Below are 9,867 nucleotides of genomic sequence, written 5' to 3' on the forward strand. Positions count from 1 at the left end.
TAGTGTCAACAACCTTAGGAAGAAACAGGAAAACCAGAGCTGCTTATCAGAGAGAAAATGGCCTATTTTATCGAGGTGACAAGACCCAACAACATCTCATGAATCCATTATCTGAACTATTATCTGCTTTACAAAATGCCAAACTCTCCACTTAAGGAATAATTACAGTTGCAAATTGCCATCGTTTGCATAGTTTATAAATTAGACAGTTTAAAAATCCTACCTATTGAAAGCACTGAGGCTTCCACATTGCCTGTGAAATAGACAAATGCAAGAGTCATGTAAGTTATCAAGAAACTGACATTTTAAGTGGTGCTACACTAAGAAACCAATTTTTGTATTTATTTCTCATCCTGATTTTGGTACCCTGCAAAACAAGAAGTGCCTACAGTATAAATTCTTTGTAAAATTAATATGTATGGGAAATCTCATTTGAGGTAAACTGGCATGTATTTTTTATACATATTATGATTTGTTCCTGGAGCAAATGCATTTGTTTATGAGTTAAACAGTAAAAGGCTTTTGTGTACCTAGATCTTTGTGCTTCATCTGAAGAGTGTCAGTTCTTCAGAGTTTGTTACAGAGCAGTTGTTCTTTGCATAATGGTGCTTATGCATCTTATAATTTTTTTAGTACCATTATGCACTTTTAAATTCTTTTCTCCTTATGAGGTCTGGGAGTCTCCTTCTCCATCTTAAAGTGAGAAAAAACTTAGGCAAGAGAAAGCTTAGTGATTTACCCACAGTCATACAGGTAGCAATAAGACAGCTGAACAGGGTTTTCTGTATAATGTGCAATGAGGACAACATTTGCTCTCACTCCATAAGTCCTAGAAATAAATTACTTGCCTACTGGCAGGGCTCAGCATTTTTTGGGGGTGTCCTCACTTACTGAGTGGCATAGCTTGGAGTCTTAGATGGAAAAACTGCAGTCACTGTGGTGAAACCTACAGTTCTTACACAGACTGAAGCACAGCCCCTGAAACCCTTGCAGCTGGTGGTACCAGAGCTACAGTGTCATAGCACCTTCTCCAAACTACTGCCAGAGGGCAGAGGCTGAGATGCAGAGTTGTAGACAATCAAGGCCAAATAGAAAATAATTCCTCCTTATATTGGTGTGTGAGACAGGAATTAACACCAACAACAAAAATCCTAATGTAAAAAGAAAATAATGGAATATAATGGACATAAATATGGTGATACGTGGTTAAGTTACACCTGTTCTCCTAAAGAAAAGTTGAAGGAACGGGGGTAGTTTGTCCAAAAACGTTGAGAGGCAAAGAGTTCTTCAGTTCAAGAGCTGCCAAGGCAAGTGATGAATTATTTTTCAGAGGCACCATGAACAGGAAAAGAAGGCTTAAATTACAGCAAAGTGTGAAAGTAGACACCAGTAGTATATTCTCCTGATGTGGTACAGTTGAGTAGCTGAGTAAACTGGATATCTTGCAGCATCTCCATTTCTCAGGGTTCTTTAAAACATAGTGGAGACCTGTCAGGCCTCAAACAGGAAGAAAATCAGCCTTAGGACGACAAAGGAATAGATTATTTCATGATTCTACATCCTAACCCTGAGTTATCTTCCATGTCTTACTAACCAGAGTTGACTTTTGTTTCTTCTTTAACAGAAACTCTCTGCAACATACAGAACCAGGAGACAAGCATATGATCTAGTAAACTGAAGACCTAATTTGGAAAATATTCATGAGATTTCAAGGCTAGGATATTTGAGGCAAAAATAGAACCATTCTCTTCAATGATTTATAAAATTGCTTTAGAGAGACAGGGTAGAACATGCACAGTGATGTAGTGAGTGAAAACAAAAGTAATTGTTAACATGTTGCATTTTGAAGAGTAGTGGCACCATTTGCCCTCCTGAATTTTGTATCAGTACTTCCATGAGCTCTCCTGATCAGTGCAGATGTGACTTTGGTAGGCATGGGAAAGACATGACCTCGGTTATTCCCTTGACCTAGAAATGTCAGGGTTAATCTGTTCTTCCAATTTATATCTAGGTTGCCTGCCCTCCTTCCCTGGGAGTGTTTCAAGACAAACACTAAGCAACTGTTCAAAACTCTCAGCTGCTGTCTTATCCTCTATTTGACAAACTCATGTGTTTTTTATAAATGTAAGTCTTACTTTGATTTTTGCTTGCTGCATCGAGCCCCTCAAATTAAGGGTTACTATTTAATGAGACTAAAATAGCCTCATTGGAATATGTCTCCAGCAGCACAGTACAAACAAAATGGTAACACTCTTCTACTTGCTTAGTATTAGAAATAAAGTTGCCTGGGCAATTTTCACTGTAAGATAATTATGGCCTACCAGGTAATACAGTTTGATGGTGCCTCACTCTACCTAAACCAGTTAAAAAGCCTTGGGTTTTTTGTTTTGTTTACCTTATACTACTAGTAAATGCTTTCACCTAAGTGTCTTCTCTGTCATCTGTATTGTAATTTGGTATTATCCCAAGTGAGAATACGTCTCACAGAAGTCATAACATGGTGTTTTGAAAACAATTTGAACCATCTGAATATTCAGATAACTAGTAGTTAAATTTCCTCAGTGTAGATAAACAAGGAGGACCTCTGAGAAGTATGAAACTCTGCTAAAGGCCTTCAGCTTTTTAAAAGGACAAAAGACCAGCAGTAATATGTGTGAACACCTCTACCATAGCTCCCAGCAACCTTACAAATAGCCATAAAATCCCTATTTCAAGTCTGGGATTGAAACAGGTCTTCTGCCAAATATTGGCTCCACTGGTTTGAAAAGCAAGTCTGGAAAAACATGAATTCTGCTGGTTCTGTCCCCCAGCATTTCACATATTTTTTGTTGAGCCTATTTCCTCTACAAAAATCTATGACTTTCAGAATAGGCCAAAAATGCACCTATTGAATGTTTCAAATAATTCTTGGTAAGGGCTAGAAAGGAATGGAGGATTGGGGGATGTTTAGTTGCTCTGTAGTACGTGTTAAATCTTGTTGCCATTTGTGATGCTGCAGCACTCAGCTTCACATCTTTATTTTTCTTCAGAGGTGACTTAGCTGAATTATCCCTTTAACCTTCCTTATCTTCACGTGAATTTTCCCCCTTGCCCCGCAGTAGAATCTAGAACCTCAGATGGATCACGAACTTTGCAAAACCTGTCTCTTTCTCCCCCACTGCTCTCAGACATCTGTCTTTGGCCAAGAGTTCTCCACCCTTGAGTTCCATCTCACCTCATTCTACAGTCTTGTAACTCATCAAACATTATTTATTCATTTCACTGTTGGGGTAGGGTTCAGCCTAGAGAAGAACTTCACTGGACTGTATGAACAATGTAGGAGAGTTTCTGTTGCTGAAAAATTTATAGTTGAAAGAAACAAATAGTGAGGGAAACACAGCATTTTTGTCATATTTTTTTTCTAAGGTTGAGTGGGAACATCAAACTATTGCCTTCTGTTCACACAAGAAATCTCTGATGTTTTAAAATACTCTGCTTCCCTGCCTAGACTACAAAATCACCTTCCATTTCATCAAGGTTTTGTATTATGCAAATGTGAGAAGACACTCATATTTTAGATGTTCCGATTCATTCCCAACCTTCATCTTTAAACAGATTTATTTGTTGGGTAGTTTGGTGGTTTTTTTGTGGTTTTTTTTTTTCTCTTTCCCCTTTCCAAAATTGTTTGCTTTGATTTCATGCTGTTAAAAATAAAATCTGCGATCACCTTCACGTAAAATTTAGTCTGTGCTCCTAATTTGTGTGTTTTCTCTGAGCTTTGGCCACTAGAGGGTAGCACAAACAGCCTCCTGGAGCGAAGGTCCAAGGACCCCCAGGAGGACCACGGGGGACAGGAGAGGTGGAGCAGGGTGGTGAAGCAGGAGCGAGGGGCTGTGGGCAGAGCTCCTTGCCTCTGCAGAACTCAGCAGCGAAGCCACCCCTGAACCAAGTGGGTCTAGACATGGGTCATTCCTGGTAACCAAGCCCAGGTGTGGTTTTGGGGAGATAGAGAAGGGCATTCGTGCATATATATTAATGATTTTCAGCAGAGGTTGGTTTTGTTTAAGTGAGGATCTGTTTGTGTTTAACCCTTTGGGCAGCATTCATTTGGATCTGATTGAGAATGTGCAGGACATTAATTGTAATATTTAGAGGGACAAACTGGATAAACTCAACAATGTGTGCAATTAATTGATTAACTCAATTAATGAGTGCAATATTGGAAGAAAAAAAATTACCCAAAACGTATGAAAGAAATGAGAGTAGTGACAGTGTGCCTCTGTAAATTCAAATGTACAGTAGCCTGAATTCTCTGAATTGTTTAGAAATTTTGCTCCCACTAATAACCCTTTGGCTTATAAGTCACATCACTGCCTTCTGACTTTGCCTTGAGAAATTTGTTATATGTCAATCCAAAGGATGAAAGGTTTACTAGCCTGCACACCCCAAGCCTGAAGCAAAGCCCAAGACCGAGAAGAAAGACAGAAGATAGAAGCTCTGGAGATAGAGTGAATTTCCTGTGTAGATACTAAGAAACAGGTCAGACCTGATGCAAAATTGTTCCCCCTTCTACTGAAAATGAAAAGCAATAAAATACCATATCCAAGCTAGGATTTCTGTCCACCTTGGCTGTTCAGATCAGAAAAGAGGGTGAAGAAGCCAAGTCAAAGAGAGTGAAAACAAAGCTGTTTTGTATACTGACCTCCAGATATCCTGTAAACTTTAACTGCTGTACAGAAGTGAAAAAACAGCAGCAAAAAACTTTAGGAATTATCCTACAGAACAGAACAGGATGCAACAGCTGAGCAAGGCCTATTATAAAGCAATTTTCATAAAATGTCTACAGTAGGCCAAGGAACTGCAAAGAAAAAAAAAAAGATAAGAACAGACGGAAAAATTATATAACAGGTTGTAGATCATCAGTGGTTTTTTTTTTCCTTCTCAGCAGCAATGAATCTGGTAGTAAAATCAGCAGAAAAGCAGTGTACGGACCCACTGATGGCAGGAATAAAGCAGACCCAGGGGAAAGCCTAAATGGACAATAATTGCAGGTTATTATATACTGTGCTACAGTACAGTGGAAAGCTGGTCAGCTATTAGCAAGTTTGGAAGGAATAATCAAGAGGACAGAGAAGAGTTTACAATCTTTCACACTCAGCAAATCAGAGGCAAGTCTCCAGAGCTGAGAGATGGGAAAAAAACCCACTGATATGATGCACCAGGGTTGTATCTCCACTGAGGAAGGAATTTGTCTGAGGAAGGAATTTGTCTAAATATGATTTTTTTAAACCACTGTGGCCTGTAAAGCTGTGTTAACTGGGGTTCCTGGGCTGAGTGCAGAGGTGTTCTTGACTAATGGACACAGCACCTCAGGAAAGTTGTTTAGTCATTTATTAAGGCTTGAGGCTTTTATATTCCTATGTTAAACACTTTGAGCAAAATCCAGTTTTTTCAACATAGACATCCACTGTCACAGAAGGAGAAGTGGGACATTCCACTCTGTCCTGGGAGTCCTGTGTTGTATCTCTCTGCTCCAAGCACCTGTCTTACCTTTTGTAGGGCATTTGAGAGATCACTGGGCACCTGTGTTCAGACACATGCATCCCATCCCCAGGTACATGGCATTGTGAATCCAATGGAAAATTATAAACAGCTCCTAACCCATCTGCAGATGTCCATCCTTCTGCCTCTAATTTATAGATCCTTGAATAACCAAACTTCTTCTTGGTTTCCTCAGACGAGTGTCACAGCTAAGTGGGATGAGTCTGGACCTGTGTGCCTCCCAGTCCTCAATGTATTTATCCTACCAACGTTCCTGTGAAGGAAAGAGATGCTATAATTCCTCCCTGACATATGGGCAACAGAAACAGTCACGCAGAGAGTTTGTGCTCAAGAAGGAAATTGAGTCTCCGTCTCCTAGATTGTAGCTGTTGAATTGTTCCCTCTTATGTTGTTAAAACTGATTGCCTGCGCAACAGACAAAGGTTTAAAAAACAATATTACTACTAGTTAGATTCTGCTGCATTCATTTAGTTTAACACTGTAGATTATTTGTATCTGTTTTTTTAATGCATTTTTGTCAAGTCCATTTTTATTTGACATATCTTGATTCCATTATGGCATTAGGAAAAAAGGGAGACAGGATCCCAAATTTTCTCCTGATTATTTCAACTCCCACTACACAGCAGATGACTGAGAAATCCTAAAGATGAGTCAGAGGGTGAAATAGAAAGTGTAGAGAGATTGTTCTAAATTAATGGGTGTGCTGAAAAAATATCTGACAAAAGAAAAAAAAATCCAAAAAGAAAAAAAAAATCACATTGCTAGATGAGTTGTGTTTAAAGGCTTTAAAGACTTTCTAAGTCAGTAAAAGTATCAGTGTATCTCCATGTCAAAGAGAAAACAATGTGTTGGAAACATATTTTTCTTGATTAATTTTAGTAAAAGATTGAAGAAACAATTAAATCACTTAAATGTAATGCAGGAGAAATTTGCATTGTAAGGTATCATAACTCACCTTTAACTATGCTGTTACCTCTAGTGCAAGCTTAAAATAATATTTAGCTGGAGATCTGCAAGGAAGCCCAAATGGGTCAGGAAATGGAGTCACTATAAGACCTCTTTCCTTTTCCACTTCATGCCAATTACCAAGTAGGGCTCTGCTGAGGCCATGAAGGATATTTTGATCTTGCAGATGCCTTCTTTCAAATGAGATATAAAATCAAGTCCTGACTACTGATGGTTATTGAGGGTCTCAGAGCCTGTCCTACCCAAAGTCCAAAAGGAATAATCACAGTTACTCTCCATATACTGATCCTTCATTATCAGTCAAGGAGAAGTTTTTCCTTGAATCACAGATCTAAAACTCTGCCTGGTTGCTATCTGCTGTTAAACAGACACTGCTCTCCACAATCTGTCCTCTTGGGACCACAGTTTTACACCTCATCTGTGCAGGCCATTGCACTGCACTTCTGGGCTATTGGTTCAACACAGAGAACTATGGAGGAGATTTTCCTAGGGATCGACAGGTGAAAGGTGGTTTTTTACATGTAAAATTCAAACATTTCAAGACGTGCCTTTTAGACAATCAGAAGTAATTGTAAAAAATTTTAGCTCAGACTCAGATACACATAACAGTGGATAAGAACTACTTATATTAATGGGAAATAGGGACACACTGTGTAGATTGCCAAAATGTTCTTTACCAGGAGAGTGCTTTTCAACAGTGAGTACCTGGAAGAGTGTGCAAGAGGCTAGAAAGTGGCCAGCCATAGAAACATTCTGCTGCCAGCTGTGGGAGAAGTGGAGGATTTTGCTGGCTATGTAGTGTGATGTTGTGAAGCAGAATCTTGGAGATCTTGCTCCCAGATTATTGCTTGCAGCATGGCTTGGGAGGAATCATTTAGCCTACCTGGCCTCTGAGGAGAATCACTGTCCTGAGCTACTTTACATGGATGTTGGTTCCAAGTCTTCTTTCACATGATGTGAGTTTTTGAATTATCCACTCCAAACAGGACAGGAGCACCTTTGCCTTTGCCTTCCACTGCATTCAAAGGAGTTTTGCTTGTGTGTGGGCTGATAAAATAAGCTGATAAAAAGACTGGATAACTAGATTAGGGCAAATAGGATATAACTGATAATGACAGTGAGTGAGAAGGCTGGCAACCAGGCAGAGATAACAGGATTTATTGGGGAAATCAAACGTGAATTGAAATGTTTTTTGGCAACCAAATGAGTTAAAACAGTAAAATAAGGGACACCAAACTAGGCCTTCAGAAAATCAAACTCCTGGGCCCAGTGTAAGAAAAGAGATGAGAAAGAGAACAAATTATTTTTAACAGAGAAAAAATAAAGCAATCAAACAAAAACCAACTCACACCTTAGCAGGGGAGCAGGAGGATGAGATGAAATGATGAATGCTGAGCAGGAAAGGGAGTGGAGCAAATCCTTTTGCTTGGGCTTGAGGCCAAGCTGTGGGAAACAGGTAAATAACATGTTGTCTAAACTTGAACTAGCCATGCTTCATTATCTGCATTTTTTCTTGACCACAGTCATGCTGAAAGTAAGAGACGTGCATGAGAATATTGTTCATGTGTTTGTTTAATGGGAAATACAAAAAATAAAATCAAGCTTCCTTCTTCAGCTCTTCATCTTGCTGGCTGGTGGAGTCCATTGTTTAGGGAGCAAGAATAGCTGATTTCAGGTTCCTCAGCACAAGAGAAAGATGGCAGGCTTTGTATGTGCTTTGTATGTTTGCCTTTTGGAGGTGGAGAAATGTCTGTTTCCTTGTAGACTGTTTAACACAAGTGAGTACAGCTAGTTTTTTTGTTTCAGAGGTGCGCTACATGAGGTTGGCATTGGTGTTGTAGTGAGAATTAATTAAGCATAGGATTAAGGTGAGTTAGATTAGAAGGAAGTTCAATCTTATTATTAATCCAGCCATATTGTTAAAGAAAACAAAACAAAGCAAAACAAAATAAACAAGAGAAAAATCTAACAATAAATACTTCCTCACTCATCAGATTTCTCCAAGGTCTTCTTCAAGCTCATGTGACTGAGCTTGTTGGGTTTGGGCTTTGGTGGTTGATTGTGTGACTTTTTCCTGCTTTACCTGTTGGTCTAATATAATTTCCTCTGCTTCCAGTGCTACAGGGAAGACCACAAAACTGGAATCCAAAATGAGCCACCACATACTTTCAGAGGGATGTTTTTGTAGGCTGGTAGTGGTGGGCATAGGGTCACAGTCAGGAGATGAACAGTGATATTCCAAGTGTGAGTATTTGACCTTAAAAAATATAATGGTTTTATATTATTTCTTTGAAAGACTGTGTGTGGGAGAGTGAGGTAAGGGAGAAATAAAGCTATTTCCATTTTAGAGCTCATGAAACATAAAACAAAGTGGCCCACAGCCACCTCAGAGATCAGTACCAAGGAGTCAGTCCAAATCATCAGACTCCAGGTGTGAGAAAGAAGACAATATTGCCTTGTCCTTTTATTGAGACGGTTTTCCTGGCATCTCTCACCAGTGCTAAACACATAAGGAGAAGAATAACAAAGACTCTAAGTGGAGGGAAATAATGAAGGCTTGTGAGGTTTTGTTCAGTTGCAGCAATCTCACATGTTTATTAATAGAAGGTCACCATGTGTAAATATATAATTTTGGCTGGATATAGGCAGCATCTCTTTAATTATCTGAAGAAAGAGGGTATTCATTATGTAGATAGTAAAGGAACATCATTCAGCAGAAAAGCAACAGAAAATATCAAGCGAAGAAAGGCATGAACTGCTATTTTTCCCTGTCTCTTGCTTGTCATTATGAGTCATTTCTACAGAGTCTCTCTGTGCATGTGTAAGCGTGTATATATTTTTACACACAAAGCCATAATATCTGTATAACTTATATAAAATCATATGTGTGCTTCCTTGGTAACTCTGAAGGCAGGCAGGGGCTGGAAATCCTGGGGAAAAAAAAAATAAAGTTAAATGAATGCAGCGCTGACCTGGCTCAGTGTGCAGTGACTGAAGGTAAAATAGAATTTGGTTTCACAAACTGAACTTCCTTTCATAGCCAATGTGTCCTAAAGTGCTTTACATACAGTACAATGAGGGTGATGCCGGGAGTAGAGGCAAACACAGAAGTCATTGTAGGCACAAAAATAGCTCACATGTAGCCTTCTATATTAGAATCTGTTTCAGCAGGAGAATGGTCTTGGGAACATTATTAACTCTATATTCATCTGTTTCCTTATTGCCAAGGGATGTTGAACTTCTCCTTGGACAGCCTCTGAGAGGATGGCTTGAAAAGCATCACAGTTTCCAGTCTCTTTAAAAACCCCTGCTATTATCACTTCCAAGTACTCACGTTTCACAGCACAGTTATGACTGTAT

The sequence above is a fragment of the Pyrgilauda ruficollis genome, unplaced genomic scaffold, assembly GCF_017590135.1.
Source record: "Pyrgilauda ruficollis isolate IOZ18807 unplaced genomic scaffold, ASM1759013v1 scaffold107, whole genome shotgun sequence".
In the NCBI taxonomy this organism is placed as follows: Eukaryota; Metazoa; Chordata; class Aves; order Passeriformes; family Passeridae; genus Pyrgilauda; species Pyrgilauda ruficollis.